This window comes from Oryzias latipes, chromosome 2, assembly GCF_053564925.1.
Source record: "Oryzias latipes strain Hd-rR chromosome 2, Olatipes_Hd-rR_3.1".
In the NCBI taxonomy this organism is placed as follows: domain Eukaryota; kingdom Metazoa; phylum Chordata; class Actinopteri; order Beloniformes; family Adrianichthyidae; genus Oryzias; species Oryzias latipes.
This window is the reverse complement of record NC_136238.1, coordinates 8,558,303-8,577,033: the sequence shown is the minus strand read 5'-3', so window position 1 is coordinate 8,577,033 and position 18,731 is coordinate 8,558,303. Positions and strand designations below refer to the sequence as shown.

At 39.6% G+C, this 18,731-nt stretch overlaps 2 protein-coding genes across 3 annotated transcripts in view; one reads left to right on the top strand and one right to left on the bottom strand.

The window, feature by feature from the left end:
• Positions 1–6,951, bottom strand: part of LOC101171810 (E3 ubiquitin-protein ligase Midline-1) — a 74,166-nt gene extending 67,215 nt beyond the window's left edge. The window contains exon 1 of the mRNA XM_011484944.3: positions 6,598–6,951. The gene's annotated coding sequence lies outside the window, so the exon portion shown is untranslated. The remainder of the gene's footprint in view (positions 1–6,597) is intronic.
• Positions 1–18,731, top strand: part of LOC101160633 (MSL complex subunit 3) — a 205,771-nt gene that overhangs the window by 52,557 nt on the left and 134,483 nt on the right. The gene's annotated exons all lie outside the window — the stretch shown is intronic.

The window sequence follows — 18,731 nt, the reverse complement described above, 5'->3', positions numbered from 1 at the left end:
AAACTCGTTTCTAGGGCTTGGAAAAAAAAAGGAAAAAAAGAAAGAGGTGGCCTGGAGCCAGTGTTTGACTGTTGGGGAGCTGAAACATGGATGCCAAGATGGATGGGATTTAATAGCTGGAATGTGGTGTATGGGTTGGCTGGGTATGAAAAAGATTCGACACACTGGCAGCCGGTGGTGCCAGGGCCCCCTAGCTCGCCTGCTTGACACCCTGCTTGTCTCCAGATATAGCAAAGAGGCTAAAAATGGACATAAAATCCAAAAAGACGTAAAACATAAACATATATCAATCTGAATCTTTCAATGAGATGCTGCAAATTCCTGTCAGAGGTAAAGGTGTGGAGCTTGCAGAAAATACAGAAATATCAAATGTCCTTGCTCTAAATTTCCTGCGTCAACAACTTTTTTCTGACACCTTCTGGAAATCACATGCTTGCTCCCGGTCAGTGTCATGTATCCCAACCTTCCTCCACGCACTGTTTTGCCTCGGCGTCGGTAGCTCTGGGTATCCAACTGTCACATCCATTCATTCAGCCAACACTTCCCGCCTCCACATGTCAGCACTGATAAGAGAACTGGGTGGAATCCATAATGGTTAGGGGCTGCATGTGCCATGTTATGAACTACAAAAGCATCCATTATAATTGCAGTGATGGTTACTTCAAACCAAAAAAAAGAGCAATGAAGCATTTCCTCTCTGGAAGAAAAGAGTAACTGAACTCCGCATTAAGATCAGACACGAGGCTCAAGAAGATCCACTGTTAGACGATAGTCTTAAGACGTATTTTCATCAATTTAATTATTAATAACCAACTCATAGATGTCAGTTTTAAAAGCACACGTTTCATCCCCGGCACTAACATGAGCTGTAGATTCAAGCTGCTCAGTCAGCTACGAGGAAATCCTTTATTTCTGCACCAGCAGGTAAATGCATTTCAATTAACCGTTTGATATTTAAAGCGGTGTGTATTTGTGAGCAAACTGAACAGGGAAACAAAGAATTTCTTCAGTGTCAAAAGTTCAGAACCCAAGAAAGACTTTTATCCTAGACATATATGTTGAGAACACACACTGGTAAAGATGTAAATAATTCATAAAAATATGTTGTTGTGTGAGAGTCACTCGCTATGCCGGCAGAAGTTTGTCATTTCTGCAATGCATCAGGGCTTTTTAATCTTATGGGAATGAATGCAGACGTAAAGAATTTAATGTATCGTCACACACGGTTGAGTTTGTATTTGTAGGCAGCAGAAAACCTCCATCCATATGTTGTTGAGCTGTTTGCTCGGTAGAAAAGTCAATGTTTGGGGTTTTTTCAGGTTCCCTGGATATAACTGGTAATTTCCCAAACAAACATGAAGCAATTCACACCCAACGTCATAAACAAAGAAGAAAACTATCTTGTGGATAATTAGAAACAAAATGTAACTACTTTAAACTGCATTAATAAGTGGGATTACAGATTTCCTACAGGAGGCGTGTTCAAAAACCAAACTAATGTTTTGCCCAACTCTATTTCAAAGGTAGAAAAACAGCACAGATTTCCTTCTCAGACGAGCTATGGCTAAGACGTTCCAATCTACATCTGTTCATCCCATTCTCAACAAATTGGACTTTCATAACTACGTTATTTGATGCTCACAACATATAGTTTTGGTTTTTCATCTGGAGTTTGGTCCAGACTAAAGTGAACGTTTGAAAGTCTTGTTTCACCTTTTGTCTGCATTCACATCCAACCAATCATCCAACCAATCAAATAGTAGAAACAGACCAAAAAATAAATGCCAGGCAGCACAGTGACCATAATGCTGAGGAGATTTAGGGCAAGATTGTAAAACATCAGGTTTATAAGCATGGTGTTACGAGAAAGGCGTTTTATCAATGTGACTAGTCTGACATTTTTTTAAACTCATTACTACCAGACCTGTCACCTGTGACAGCAAAAAAAACAACTTTTAAACTACCGTAACTCTTCAACCTTTTACGCACTTGACATAAGGAGAAGCTACGTTCACACTGCCCTCTGCAACGTGCGCCAACAAATGACAGTTGAAGGTTAAACCAGGTTGAACATTGACCAATCAGGGACTTGGATTTGGCACTGATGTATCGATGGCATCGTTTTTCATTCGTGGAAGCTCCAAACGTTTAATTATGGATCATAAAGGAGAAATGAATAATTGCCGTTTGTGCGTGGACAGAATTATGACACCCGAGCCTTTTATACATCAGTATAGAGCTTTGAAAAGTAAAAGCCTGGAGCAAGGATTATGAGATATTCACCACTTTGGCACTTCCAATTTTAGGTGGGGGACAAATACTAGTAAACATTAGAAAAAGAAGAAGAAGAAGCCCCTCCTTTCTTGTCTAGTGTGATCACGGTGGGCTGTACATGCCAGAACATAGCATAAGGCTTGTGAAGCTGAGAAAAGCAACGTAACTATTGTAAAGTGTTGCATATCAATGCAAATCCGCTTTTCTCTGCTTAAGAATCCGATGGAATTACATTAATTGCATATACGCTTCAAGGATTATATTTCAAAGAGCGTCAGTACTAGAGCGACACTGATGCTCAAGGTCTGTTTTATAGAACTAAATGTTGTTATCCCTGAATAAGTACTAAGGCACCGATTAGACACTGTGGCAAGCAGATAAATGGTGACATCTTTTGGGTTTTCAAGTGGGCGCCCTCCTTCTTTGGTGTTTCGCTGATAGGCCCACGACACCTCCAGAGGGTTCAGCAGTGAATCCCAGCGTCCCAGGTTCCCCCCCATCAGCCACCAGACATTTGGAGGCCCAGGTCAGGTCCTTCCTCTTGATCCACAGCCACTGACTGCCCTTCTCAGCTGCCTGGGAGAGGTCTTTAATTACCTGCCTTTGAGCCTTCCCTCTCACTCCCATCTCCCTGAGTAGCCTGCGTGTTGAGGTGGCCACAAAACCCCTGCAGCCTACTTCCACTGGGCGTACCTTCACACTCCAGCCTTGCTCTTTGGCGTCTGCTGTGAGTTCGGCGTACCTCAGCATCTTCCTTTCATAAGCCTCCTCTATTGCACTCTCCCAGGGTACTGTGAACTCTATGATGTATACAAGCTTGAGCATGGATGACCATAGTACAAGGTCTGGTCGAAGGTTGGTGGATGCAACCTCCTGTGGAAAGCAGAGTTTTTTTGTCCAGGTCCGCCAGCATTTTCCAGTCCCGTGCTCTACCCAGCTGTCCAATGTCAGCTGCACTGGTGGTGTTGAAGGTGGCGTGGGCCTCTCGGACGAAGAGTATCAGCTGCCGATGAGATGATGCCTGAGGAAGGGCGTTCACGCTTGTTCTCTGTCTTTCCAGCACTGTTGCCAGACACCTTAGAACCGCATTGTGTCGCCAGGTGTAACGGCATTGACTGAGGCTGATCTTGCATCCCACCAAAATGTGCTTCAATGTTGCTGGACTTTGACATAAACGGCATGAGGGGTCTTCGCCATACCACTGTTTTAGGTTTGCAGGAGAAGGCAAGACATCATAGGTAGCCCTAATTATGAAGCTTGCCCTGGACCCATCCATCTCCCACAGGTCTTTCCAGGAGAACTTCCTCTTCTCCACTCCTTCCCATCCCATCCACTGACCTTGCTTTGCCTGGGCCACGGCTTGAGCACACCTTGCTGCTTCCTCTTCCCGGCGTAACTCTTGGACCACCAGTCTACGCCTCTCAGCTGGATTTGCTTTCCTCCAGGAAGGTGCGCTAGATGAGAGACCAAGACCACTCCTCCCCTCCTACACGCATCCCACTATTTCTTTGTGTCTAAGTGCTGCCTTGGCCAGATCAGTTGCTGCCTTGGGGGCCCACTTCCTCCCAGTGGCCAGGATGGGAGCTGCTAGGTTAACTTTTTTTTTTTAATTCTTGGTCAAAGCTCATTTTAGGCAAAAACAATCCCAAATGAACGCCAGTACAGTATATTTTCAGGTGTTTCAGTTTTGTCAGTGAGAAAGCAAACCAGACGAAACTTTGAACATTTTTAAAGTTTTGTTTTTTTGTGTTGGGTTGAACCCCATCCATTGGATTGTCCAAACATAGAAGTAATCCTGAGAAAATCAAAGGCAAATCCAGTGAATTTTAGAAAAATGAATGACTTCAGCTCACCCAGAGTTATTGGGTTATAAATGATTTGACACATTTTATTGAACACAAAATCCTTTTACCTCATTTTGAGCTCTTGAAACTTTGCACCAACCATTGTTCATTGATAATTATTATTTTAAGGTGTTTCTCTGAGGTTGTTTATTTTACTTTATTTTCATTCACTTTCAATTTATAACAAAAGCAACTTTCCTAAGTAAGTTTTTTAAAAACCAATCTGACAAAATTAGCATATGTTTTGTCAAACATATTGATTTTAAAACGGACGTTTTCACATTTTTTCCAACTTTTTGAATTACCTCACAGTCTGATTTATCTGCTGTTTCCACCTAGTAGCTTTTTTTTTATTTAGTAGTTTTCATTTGGATACAATCACTCTTGGCTACAGAGGTGTGCTTGAAGATAGTGGGCAAATATTGTGAAAGAGTATTTATCCGACAAATTGGTTTCAAGGTATAACGTTGGATTGTAAAGTCATCTATGACCTAAAAAAATAGGCAATTTAAGAGATGTATAACAACTTAAAGTAGTGGACAAGAAGTCAAACCAACAAAATGTTGTTTTCCAATTTGGTGATGACTAAGTTCTAAGATCTATGCTTAACATCACTTTATTATCTAAATTCTAAAATTCGTAAAACTGGCCTGAAACAAAGTTTTGGTTAAAAGGAGCCAATTCATTTCAAAATGGCTTTTGTTTGTTTGTTTGGCTAAAGATGATCTTTTGTTGGAGTTTCCAAACAGCATTATTAGAGCAATTTAAAGCAGTGGGATATCTGCTCAATCCCAAACTCATTCATTTGAATCGTGAGCTTAAAAGTGACTGCCTGCATGGTTTAGCAGAAAGAAGCACTTTGTATGATCACCCAGTCAAAACAATCTAAATGTTGACCTTGGTTGACACAGACAAAGGATCTGGCATAAAAACAAAAAACTATGAAAAATGAGCTGTTGTTTTTTCTTTACTATTATTTGTCAAAAAATATGAAATATAGAGGAAATATGGATAGAAAAGTTGTCAATTCTGTTTATCTCCAGTTAAGGGAGCATCTCAAATGTCTTTTTTAAATACATAAATTATAGACATCTTTTTGAATATATGTTTTTATTTTTATTGTTTTCTTCAGTTCTCACCTGATGAATTTTCATCTTTTTTCCATCACTATAGTTTTCAATAGACAACTATATGTTATATCTTATAACTTACCTGTGCAAAACATGCTAGTTTCCAAAACCTCAGCTTTTGACTATTAGTTAGAAGGATCACTAGAGGTCTGAAAACATTTTTAAATAAGTTTTTATGAAATTTTTATGAATAGTTTTTGTGGACTCTAGGAAAAAACCCTTAGAAGGAATTGACTTACATTTCACTTGCAGTTTTCCATCCTGAAGGTTCGTTATTCACTGGACTTGCATTTTTGTGGGCATTTGTGGAAACTCACCTGAATTTAGCAAACCAAACCCGAAAAATACGTTCTGCCTATTGAAGGGGTTCTGGGTTCTTTAGTAAATGAACTCTGGTGTGGTTCACTACAGTTTGAATATGTCCAATAGGTTAGAAATGATGTGGAAAATAACATTCCATATAAGGTTGATATCATGCTGGTCAATAAAACCGCAACTAGATGTTTTTATTTTTGTGCTTAACAACATATTTTGCAAAAATTATGTTTTTCACAACTTTGCAAAAAAAAACATATTTATATATATATATATATATATATATATATATATATATATATATATAATCTATGCCACAAAATTGTTAAAATGTTGAATACAAATAGGCTTGAAGATCCCAACCATTTGATAAATACACAACTATTTTTTCAAAGTGAATGCCTAGAGAAAGAGTAGGAAGCAGAATTGCCATTAAATTGGTTTAAATGTGGGGCAATTGGTGTCATTATACTGCAGTACAAACAATTTGTCCACAGTCATGAATGAAAAGCAAAACAAATTGGACGACATACAGACTTGAACAAAGTCTGTCGAGGTTCATATAGAGTCCGTCTAACAAGCCAGTGGTAAAACAGAAATATTTGAGTGTAGCATTGTCTTGCTACTGTTTTATTGTACAGGATTTAAATGCATCTTCAGCAAAAAAAACTTGGAATACTCATAAGAACACAATGGAAGTTTTTTTCTTTTTGTTTTTTTTGGATAGGTGACAGCATTTCTAAAACATATCACAAATTTTCATTGAACACAAAGAGCGCCAATGCAAGTTGGAACAAAAGCTGCTCTGAAACAATAACGGCAGCATGCAAGTGCATTCAGCCACCATGCTGGGACCACATGGAGCAGTGAAGTAGCCAACCCCCCTACCACCACCACACTGTTCCGACCCACTCCGCCCCTCAGATGTATGACATCCCTTTGTGAACACTCCACGGGTACGAAGAAAAAGGCTCCATTGATTCTAAGTGAACAATCTGAGTGAAAGTGAGCTAAACAACAAAGGAGGCACTTACATGCATGAGCCTCACATGGTCCTCCGGCAGAAGCTGTGAGTCCACTCTGAGGGAAACAATGATAACTTCCAAAACGAGGCAGGAGAGGTGGCCGAAGTAAGGGGAGGCAGAGATGGAAATACAGTTAGGAAAAGGACGCCAATTCAAGGATCCAGCTCACACGGAAATCCTAACAGTTTGGATGTCTCCTGCATCTCCACTCCTCCTCCTCCCCCTCCTGTTCTGCTCACCCCCCCATCACCAACCCATGCCTTCAGGTTTTACTCGTCATGTGTTCAGGCTCAGGGAAGCGTGAAGTGGGCTGGGGAAACCGACGCTCCAAGTGCTTTGTCCAGTGGTTGAGAAGCGTCCATTGAGCTGTTTTGCTCTATCTGTTACTTTTGTTTGCAGGTGAATGAAGAGGCGGGAGCTAACATCTCAACTCCTCTGTCAATAATAAAGATGCACATTTTATTTATTTATATTTATTACGCAAAAAAAATACATTTCAAGAAGTTTTTTTCTAACTTTTGGTTGTACCCTAAAGCAGTGGTCGCCAACTTTTTTTAGGCCACGGACCGGTTTAAAGTTAGACAATATTTTCAAGGTCCACTCTTAATAAGGCTAAAGGGCATGTCCCACAGCCATTAAGTAAAATTTGTACATTTTCCACGCATGAAATTTCGGTCTTTCGTGATACATGCGAGAAATACGCGTTTCTTGTTTGTTTCTTGCGCCCGTCATTCGTCGATGTGCATTGAGGGTTTCAGCCGAAGGGACTTTACGTGAATTCAGTTTTGAGCTGTTAAATTTTGGGGTTAGTTGAAAATTACGCAGTTTACGCATAATTTATGTAATAATAATAATGGATTGGATTTATCTGCGCTTTTCAAGACACTTAAAGCGCTTACAGTGTGTCCATTATTCATTCACTCCTCATTCATACTTGGTGATGGTAAGCTATGGTTGTAGCCACAGCTGCCCTGGGGCAGACTGACAGAGGCGTGGCTGCCAGTTCGCGCCTACGGCCCCTCTGACCATCTCCGGGACCATTTATGCACATTCATGGCCCCTCTGACCATCACCGGGACCATTCATGCACATTCACACACCAGTGGAGCCAAACTGTAGTTTGAATACAATTATTATATAAGTCGTACGCAATTGTGTGTGATTTTTACAAGATGCATACGAAAATTTGTGGCTTTCTATGACTGTTCCACGTATGTCTAACTGACTTTTCACGCATGTACCACAGATGTATAACTTTTATATCACGTACACGGCGCACACATCCTGTTCAAGTTACGTAATTGACACACGAATCACTCACGAATTGCATATAAACAGAGCAATAATCACACGGTTAATGTTCTAAGTTGTTTTACGTCTTCTTTGCATGGTTTATTTGTACTTGTTCCGTGGTTTTAACGTGGGTCTTTTGTGAAACATCTGTGAAAACTTTACTCACTTTTTCTACGTATATTCACGTATGAATAAGTTTTATTGGTGCAAAATGTGGCTGTGTGACGCTGCCTTTGGGTGAATATCTGATTTTTTTTTTTTTGTTTCCAGTTTCCTTTACCTTTTGAGAGTAAAGTTTATCTTCATTCTCAGTAAAATGTTTGCAGCTGGTTTAAACTTTATTTCTACACTAGATTTCATGCAGGAGCCATTAAAATGTCCTACATTTTCCCTTGGCTCATAACCGTCAAAGTGGAATCTAAAAACACTGACACCAACCTCAGCATCGTCCGACGTTTAAGATGCAATGGATACAAATGAATCGGGGGGGGGGGGGTCACTCAAACTGGTAAAATATATTAAATGTGAACAATTGTGACATTTAATGGATATTTTGAGTAAGTACTTTTTTTGAGAGCTTTCTTTTATTTTAAATTTGAAGGCTCTTCTGGTTCCTCACTGGATTTTTTCCAGTAGTAAACATTTTTACCAACCACTCGCTCAGAGCGAAACATCCATTATATATGATAAGAGTAGAAAATGTGAGATCAGGATGTGTATTTAATGCATATCTTTTTTAGATTTATAAAACAACACAAAATGCTACCAAAGTTTGTTATCAATGTGGGTCTTTTTTAATCAGTGTTTTTCCTAGAAAAATTTGAATAATAATATTTGAAACAATTTTTCTTCAGTTTTACATTTCTCAATAGATGTTCAGAAACAAATTCTGGTTATGAAGAATCTCACAACTGTGTGAACCCAGTCAGGTGTTCTTTAAAAAATATTGTTTCTATTGTCAAATCGTTCCCAGTGCTCTTTAAAAAAACCGAATCGCGTCATTTTTTAAGACAGTTTTTGCAGGGTTATAGTAGCTCATTAGAAATTCACTTATGGTTTGTGGGCAGCACTGTTGGCGCAGAGGTTAGCTCCACTAATTTCCCAGCATGCCTTTGTTTTCACTCTCTAATACTTACGAGAAGCACCTCACCAGTCCAAGCTAACAAAATCGTCGAGCAAAAGTGAAGCAATCCAGCTGTACAGTTTAGAGCCAGATGGCAGCTCAAACAAGGAAAATGAAGACGTTAATGTCAAATTATATTATTCATGTCCTTTTGTTGAGAGGACAATGCCATAAGAACATGTCAAAAAACACCAAAAGCACAACTTTTATTGGAGTGGGTCTTTAAACTTAGTTTTTGCTTCCTTTTCTCAAACCCAATGGATGCAAACAGAAGCTCCTGTTGTAATTATTTCCGATCAATATCACTTTTTATCCCAATGATATCATGGTTTCTATTTAAAAAGTGGCTGCTTGCTTTACCTGACTGATTGACAGGTGTCTCATAATATCACACTCTACAGGGTTTTGTGTTCACGAGATTATTTTGGTCTCGACAGCACGATGGTGTGAAGTGATATGACTCGAAGTAAAGGCTTTAAGACACTTTAAACTGATGACTGTCAAAACCCATTTCAACCCCTCTGGATGGATGTGTGATAGGAATGTTAATCCAAGAAAAATCAAGGATTTATATCTAACTTAAGATGGACAATCCAAAAGAAAATAAATCCATCAACAGCTTTTCTTTCATCCCAAAAAACAACAATCTTCTCTGGTTAAGGCCAGCAGTATAGCCCCTCTTGGCAGGCGATAGGATTTCATGATGGTGTTTGATCATTTAGCATTTAACAAGTACAAGTCCGGCTTATTTAGTCCCAAACGATAAAGGACAAAAATCAAATTTAGTCTTAAAGATACCTTGCATTCTAGTCGTAAGTTGAGAAAAGCAATGGGATGCAAAAGATTTGCTCTGTTGGTTGTTATTATTGCAAGTTTGACAACCTTTCTATGTTAAGTAAATATCATGCTGAGTTTTTCTAAGATTGGTGCAATTTCTGAGCTGGTGTAAACCTCTTTAGAAAATGAAATGCTCACTATGGGATTGAGGTCAAAACGAAGATACTGTTTTATTTATTTTTTTGTCCAATTTGTTTAAAAGTCTTGTCTTTGTAAAATGACAGACAAGTATTTATGTTCATTTGCTAAAAAGTGTACTTAAACATGGTTATTTGACAAAATATTGAAAACATGCAGTAAATTAGAAAGATTAAAGTCAAAAGGACATTTGATTGAATTGAGTCAATGGAATCAAATCAAAACATTGTGATATTTTGGGTCTGATATCCAACCTCACAAACTGAATCAAAACTTTGTCTAGCTAATTTATCTTTCACTTCTTTCGTGTGATAAAATGCAAGGATACCAGTATTGAAGCAAAACCCTAAGTCCTCAAGTTCATGGGAAAACATATTCTCAATTTTAAAAACTTAGAAACATTTCTCATTTCTAATGGTGGTTGGTTTATGTCGTAAGTTTTCCTTCTAAAGCATGAGATGCATGTTCAAGACTGGTCGTTTTTGAACGCACGTTGTTTTTCTACTGTTTATTAGCAAATATCCGCCACCTACAGTTGGAAGAAGTTTGTGAAATGGCAAAGTGGTGCAAATCTTTGCTCCAGGCTCTTTCTTTCACAGCTCTTTCTGAGGTTTTTGAACATGGAAGCCATGTTCAAAAACATGTTTACATAGACTTTTCATATGAAGTGGCCACTTGAATGCACATTCAATGGCCATGACAATGGTACGTAGAGCCTGAAAACGGTGGTATAAATTTGCGTAGCTACACGTGAACATGACAATATTGGATTTGGAAGCCCAAAACACAAGTTGACTTAAGCTTTTCATTGAATGTCGCCACTTCAACACACATTCAAAAAGAAATGGCCACGACGTTTGTAAATAGAGTCCGAAAATGGCTGTAGAAACACGTGAACACAAGAGTTCTTGAACGTGGAAGCCCGAAACACACATTTACTTAGACTTTTCATAGGAAGTGGCTACTTGAATGCACATTCTCAATGGCCATGTTTTTACACAGAGCCCGAAAATTGCCATAGAAAGACATGAGCGAAAGAGTTTTTGAACGTGGGAGCCCGAAACACACGTTTACCCGCTTGATCGAGCATTTCTGAGGGCAGCGTGAACGTGATCTAAATCATTCACTGCAGAGATAAAGATTGTTTTCTTTACTTTAGTTCTGGAACTCACATGGAGCATAGGAATGCATAACTTTTGACCCAGCTCATCTAATCTGAGCCAGATTTTCCATTAGTCTGACCCAAACCCATGTATCAACCCATGAGACCTGCAGGTTATGGGTCATCCTGGTTATCTCTAGCACAACAACATCTCAAAGCGCTGGGGTCACGCCCCGGGATTCAGTGCAGAGGACCCCCGCCCCACTGATAATTCAAACGGATTGTATTTGAAGTATTGAAAGGAACCGTTTGGCCTGAAGGAACAGCTGGGATTGGTGTCAGACTAACGCTTACGTACAGAATAAAGAATCTGTTCAGCAGTGGAAACATCAGAGCCGAAGAGTTTCAACAGCTTCCGCCGCCTTTTCATCAGTCAGGGACTTTAAAATTCAATAACAGCTGGACATATTTAGGGTCCACCAAAAGAAAAACTGTTTCATTTGTCGTCAACATAAGCACAAGTTTTAATTCTAGTCAGTATATTTCCCCAGAAAGACAGAACGGACTTTACACTGGTCCAAATTCCCGTGAATTTCACTATAATTTATTACCCCTCTAGTAGCTTAGAGTAACTTTAGAGAATAAGGTTTTAAAGAACGTGTTCTAAATTGTTAATGTAGTGTTGTCAAAAACCATTTCTCATTTTTTTCTGTTTTTTTAAATGTTTTATTCCAAATCTGATTATGTAAGTCATAGGAATCAGCTGGATTGTATAATAGAATAGCATGGATGGGGATGAAGCTGGGAGCAGAGGTCCTCTGGGACCAATCATTGCAGATGCATCATCACACTGCAGCACAGATGAGTCAAATTGGATTATATGTAAAGGAATTTGTTGCCTCGTACTGATGTCATATGGATGACCCGTTTCTTCACAATTCTGCAAAGAAACGTATGTGTTTAGCAACGTTTTTATGATATTGTAATCAAATGAAATGTTCCTGCCTTTGTCAAAAAAAAAAGAATTAATGATTGGTGTAATTCTAATAGCTTTGACCAAACTGACAAAATTAGGCAGAATAAAATGGCCACATGGGCTAATGTTGGCTTGATGGCATCCAGCAGATGATCAGGCTCCCTCTTTGTGTATATAGTCCATGTCAGAGGTTCAAACTGTGGTTACGTCCAGTCCTGACCCCTCATTATTCCTCATGTTCCACTGGCTCTTTCTTCCTCAACACTCTAAGATCCAAACTGGCATCTTCACTCTGCCTCTCTTTGCCCAGTCTTCTGTGACTTTCATGTGCCACATTACTTGGTATGCATTTGCCTCGTCCCTATGCCTCCATAAATCAGGATTGCGCCTCAGGGCTGTAGAACATGTGTAGGGGGGAGGGTCAAGAGTGTCACGACCGCTTACTTCTCACATGCCAGCTTCTCGTGCCCAACTCCCTTCGACCCGGCGATCGCCTTTAATCCTTCTATATGTGCCGTACCAACAGTAGTCGGAGAGACTCAGCTGTGAGAAACAAACAAGCGTGCTGACCTGGAAAAAAAACGCCTTTATCCTGGAACAGCCAGAGGGTTCACAAGGCGCTATGTGAGAAAGCGGCTGGCAGGCTTTCAAGTATCTGCGATACAGTTTCCATCAGCTCCGACTGGCTGCTGTTATCAACTCAGTACTATCCGCAACTTTTCCATTTCTCACATAAACTACCAGGCTTATATTTTAAAAAAAAATCAAATTATAAAACAGAAGGAAAGAGGCATAGAAGAATCTGAAAGTCGTTGGTGTGTCACAACGCCTCTCATCCTCATTAGTTAAATGCAAGGTTCTGTTTTACAGGGCTGTTTCCAACGGCTGCCTCCTCCAAGCGGGAGCAGTAATTTAATCAAGTCCGCTGACTTTTCCAAAGGGCAACTGCGAGAACCAACACAATTAACAAAATGGGTGACTTCTATGCATTCTGTGACCCTTTTTCCCACCACAAAGTCACTGCCCTTGACATGATTTGCCTTAATGTTCATGTACATTCAATACGAAGTACATTCAATACGAAGTACATTCAATACAAAACCCTATAATAAATGGGGCCAGTTTTCCATCAAAAAATGCCAGCAGTGGTCTGATGAATGGCTGAATCTTGAGACGAGGCTTAAAACGGTCATTAACGGAAGGGCTGAGACGGTTCAAAGCCTGCTGAGATTAATTAACAAAAACCATGACCTTGACTAAACAAATGAAATAATACTTATATGTAATGGTGGACAGTTTGTTATGAATTAGAGGTTTAAGACAAAGTATAAGACTTGAATTCTGTTGCACAGTTAGGATGGGAAACATTATCAACATTATGGCTGTATTTAACTGAGCTGTAACTACCTTAAAGGACTTGGAGACACTTAATTGTGAGAAAAAAATAAATTTAGTGAAGATGTTGCTTAATCTGTGTTAATTCCTATTTTTCCCTCCCATAAGTTAATGTCATGGGTTTACACTCACATCAGTTACATTTTATGAGTAACAAAAGCTAAAAGTGAGCAGATTTTTTTAAAATACATTCAATTTTAAAATGTTACAGAAGAAATTCCAGTGTTGGTAGGAAATTCACTTTGTGTGGCACAAATGTTCTCCAGACTCCTGCCATAGCATTACTCTGCTGCCCCACATTGTAATGTCAAAATAATTTCCTCAAAATCTGTCGCTATTTTGTTGACAAGCCTCTTACCAAATGTATTAAAATTTTTGAAGGTGGAATTTTTTTTAGGAAAAGTCTGAGACAAAACTTGATTTTCTAAAAATATTCTATAACTGACTATTGTGAGAACATTTTTTTTAATAAAAGTGCTTCACACCATTTTGCATGACACGAGTAAAATACCTAACTGTTGTGAAAAAACAAGATTTTTGGCTTATATTTTGAGAAATAAATATCTATCTTACTCACAGAAGGAAGAAGTTGCAACACGTTGAGATTGTAACACGATTCTGGTAACATTGAACAGGTTTGGTAAACAGTGGACCCTGTCTATATATCATGGTTCACCTTTCCAGTTTTGCATTCTTTTACTTTTTTTGATAAAACAGTGTGTTCTGGATCCTGATTGGCTGTTGACCTCGTCAATGTCCTCCGTGCCTTGTCCCCTGTACAGAATGTGTTCAGTTTACCACATCTATTCGATTCGATTGAGATCAGATCTTAATTCTATAACACTGAACTCGTTTTTCTGTGAAGGTTTGAACTTTGAGAGCTTAAACAAGAGGGAAAAGTGTGAAAATCTTCATGTCTGTCTGAGAAAAGTGTAGAAATTGTGTAGTGAGCAGTTTTACAGGCTTAAAACATCTATAATTCTACTTTATGATGATGAATTGCACCTATCGCAGTTTTTTTTTTTTTTAATAACATAACCCCCGCGATAAATGAGGGAGCACTTTAAGCATTGTCTTAACAGGATAGCATGAAAACACTTGGGACTATACAGAGGCCCTTTTCCGAATTTTTGAATGAAACAGCTTTTAGAATGATTTCAGATAGAAAAATTCTGAAATTCTTGAATGGAACGTGCCATAAAGACCTTTAGGAAACACCTTATAAATGGCATTTTGTTGGGAGTCATGTGCTTTTTGAGGTTCAACAACACACTTCACGTATCCCCATTTGGTAATAACTATAGTAAAAGATTTAAAAAAATGTAAATTTCCATTGGTATAATGAGCCATTATCTATTAAGTAATTGACCAAACTATATTTCACTTTCTTCTCTTTGAAAGAAAACATCAAAAGTAAGCAAAATCCAAACTCTAATGATACAAAATGTTGATTGTTTTACCTTTTTACTGTCCAACTTGCTCTCAGCCTAAACGACGACTTCCATCACTTTGACGGCTTTCCACTAAATGATGTGGGCAGAAGAAAATGACATATCTGCATACGTGCAAGAAGCTGTCAAATATAGTTTCTATCTTTGGGAATAACTGACATACTGCAGATAAATGTTGTGAACGATTAAATTAATCCACAAGGGTTAAAACAAAATCTGGGGAGCTCATTTATGTGGTGTAATCCAACCAGATATCCTTGTTGACATGTGACACACGCCCACATACTGATGCGGTCATGCAGTGGTCACCAGTGGAAGGTCATTAGAGGACAGCTCCCCACGGTGGGAGAAAGTAGCCTTTGAGGGTGAAATGCAGACCAAGCTTCTGCCCTCGGACAGCTATGCGTTAGCCTGTCTGTGAAAGCGTTCTCAGCAATTTCTACACTTCATTTGTGGCCATTCCATTTTTTTTTTTTTTTTAACCAGGTTCAGCGTTTTTTGCTTGCATGAGCTTCGGCGCCACTCATCAGCAAGATATGCTAAGAGGATTAACAGCCTGACAGTAGTCCAGCATCTGTTTTCTGCAGAGATTCCTGGGTTCTGGATCACCTGCTTTTAACACACAGCCAGAGACACTGCTTTACAACTGTAGAGTTCACATGAGCACCTCTTAATGTCTGAAATGTTTGCCATATCCAACAGAACCGCTAAAGCTGTGGTGTTATCTCACTTTCTATATTTTTACCATTTCTTTTGCCCCCAAATTCCCAATTGAGATCTGTTGAGAGCTTTTCAGAATAAAAAAGGCAAAACTCTTTATCCACTTCCCCTCATCCATATTTCACGTTTTCCGATTCTCCTACTGTATTTCTACATCTGTACAAGTCTATTTTTCCTCTTACGTGGCGTTCCCTCTGAACAAAGCAGCCTTTGGCTCTTAGGAGACATTAGGGTCTGCCGGAGGCTTCCGAGGGAACGAAAAGCTCTCAAAGAGAACATGAAATCTTAAAGACTCTCTTGGTCGTGAAATGAACAAACTCCAAGCTTTTGCTTTAGGCTCTCCAACACTTTTGTTTTGTTTGTGACTTCTGTGCCTTGTTGTCTTGCCAGGTGAAAAGAAGAGCTCAAACTAAATATGTAAAACAATGGAACAAAATATGGCTCAATGTGTCGGTGCAAGGCCACAAAACTGCAAGAGTGATCAATAAACCAGGGTTACATCGCAGCAACAAAGAGAAAATGCCTTTTTTTCTGTAAACTTGGCCAGTGTGTGCTGCTTCCTTTGACCAACCCTAGTTCTACGTACACACCGAGCATTTGACACGCATCGAAGAACGTGCTAAACGGGCATTCCTGAATGCACTTCTAGCATACACTGGACTGTCGGTACACTATACTAGCATATGTGTTCACACTGGACTGTCACTACACGATACTAGCATACGTGTTCACACTGGACTGTCGCTACATGATACTAGCGTACGAGTTCACACTGGACTGTCGCTACACGATACTAGCATACGTGTTCACACTGGACTGTCGCTACATGATACTAGCGTACGAGTTCACACTGGACTGTCCCTATACGATACTAGCATTTGTGTTCACAGTGGACTGTCGCTACACGATACTAGAGTACGTTTTCACACGGGACTGTCACTACTTGATACTAGCGTACGTGTTCACACTGGAATGTCGCTACACGATACTAGCATATGTGTTCACACTGGACTGTCGGTACACGATACTAGTGTACGTTTTCACACGGGACTGTCACTACTTGATACTAGCATACGTGTTCACACTGGACTGTCGCTACACGATACTAGCATACGTTTTCACACTGGACTGTCGCTACACGATACTAGCGTACAAGTTCACACTGGACTGTCGCTACACGATACTAGCATATGTGTTCACAGTGGACTGTCGTTACACGATACTAGCATACGTTTTCACACTGGACTGTCGCTACACGATACTAGCGTACGAGTTCACACTGGACTGTCGCTACACGATACTAGCATATGTGTTCACACTGGACTGTCGGTACACGATACTAGTGCACGTTGTCACACGGGACTGTCACTACTTGATACTAGCATACGTGTTCACACTGGACTGTCGCTACACGATACTAGCATACGTTTTCACACTGGACTGTCGCTACACGAAACTAGCGTACAAGTTCACACTGGACTGTCGCTACACGATACTAGCATATGTGTTCACACTGGACTGTCGCTACACGATACTAGCGTACGTTTTCACACGGGACTGTCACTACTTGATACTAGCATACGTGTTCACACTGGACTGTCGCTACACGATACTAGCGTACGAGTTCACACTGGACTGTCGCTACACAATACTAGCATATGTATTCACACTGGACTGTCACTACACGATACTAGCATACTTTTTCACACTGGACTGTCACTACACGATACTAGCGTTCGTGTTCGCACTGGACTTTCGTCACACGATACTAGCGTACGTGTTCACACTGGACTGTCGCTAAACGATACTAGCATACGTGTTTACACTGGACTGTCGGTACACGATACTAGCGTACGAGTTCACACTGGACTGTCGGTACACGATACTAGCATACGTGTTCACACTGGACTGTCACTACACAATACTAGTATACGTGTTCACAGTGGACTGTCGGTACACGATACTAGCGTGTATCCTCAGTTGGAAGAAACTTGGTGAATCTTGCTCCAGGCTTTTTCTTTCACAGCTCTATTCCCATTTATGTAAAACTTAGTGTATTTTAATTCCAGTCAGGCACAAAATGCAATTATTGCAACTGCTCGATTTACCATCCAAGCCGAATCCCTGACTGCTCAAAGTTCTGCTGGTTAAACTCCTAACTCTTCAATGCCTGCATGTTTTCTACGTAGAGGTAGAAGACAGACTTGAAATCTGAGAGTTTTGAACGTGGAGCCCCGAAATACAGACACAGATTAGTCATTGGACGTGTCGCTTGATTGCACGTTTCCGAGCCATGTGTAAACGTAGCATAGTGGTCTAAATGGTAAATTGCTTATAGTTGTATAGCGCCTTTCTACTTTGCTTCAAGGCTTAAAGCACTTTTCAGTCATTGCCACATTCACTCATCCACACACTATCAGCATTGAACCTGTCAACATTATGATTCATTTTTTTACACGTGTTGGAATGAATAATTATCCTTTTGGCCAATCTCATCTAGGCTAACAAAGTCTGTGTCCATCAGTTTCCACTGGCTGCATTCGTCCTGTTGGAACCTATCAAATATCATGGTAGTTTTTTTCTATTATTTTCTTGCCGAGCATCAAATTTTTTTAGCCTAATATTTTATACCTAGAAGCTTTTTTTTTTAGATGTTCTTGGTGAAGGTTGTCTTCTTTGGGTCCTAATCTGCCAAACCAGCATAAGATTTCAACCACTTAGTCTTTTTCTGGTATTTATGGTGTCTCTAAATCTATAGTTTGACTAACTTCAGGTCAAATTTTCTGTTTTTGTGACATTCTTTTTTTGTTAACATTTTAGAGTTTGGTTTAGATCAGAATGTTGTCACTTGAGTTTAGTTCTTTATTTTTTGTTTATCCCTTTTTTAACTCATGGAAACTGTCCAGTCATGAAAATTGAAGCATTTTTTACTGAAAATGATGGGAATTCAGTAGATCCAATCTCTGTTAGAATATGTTGTCAAGTTTTGTCTAACAATTTTCATGTTCTTTAACACACTTTTGCCATTTTCTTTTATCAATCGTTAGACAATTTAACCAATAAGGAAGCTGGCCGTGCTCTTCATCTCCGCCCCCTCCTTCCTCAGAA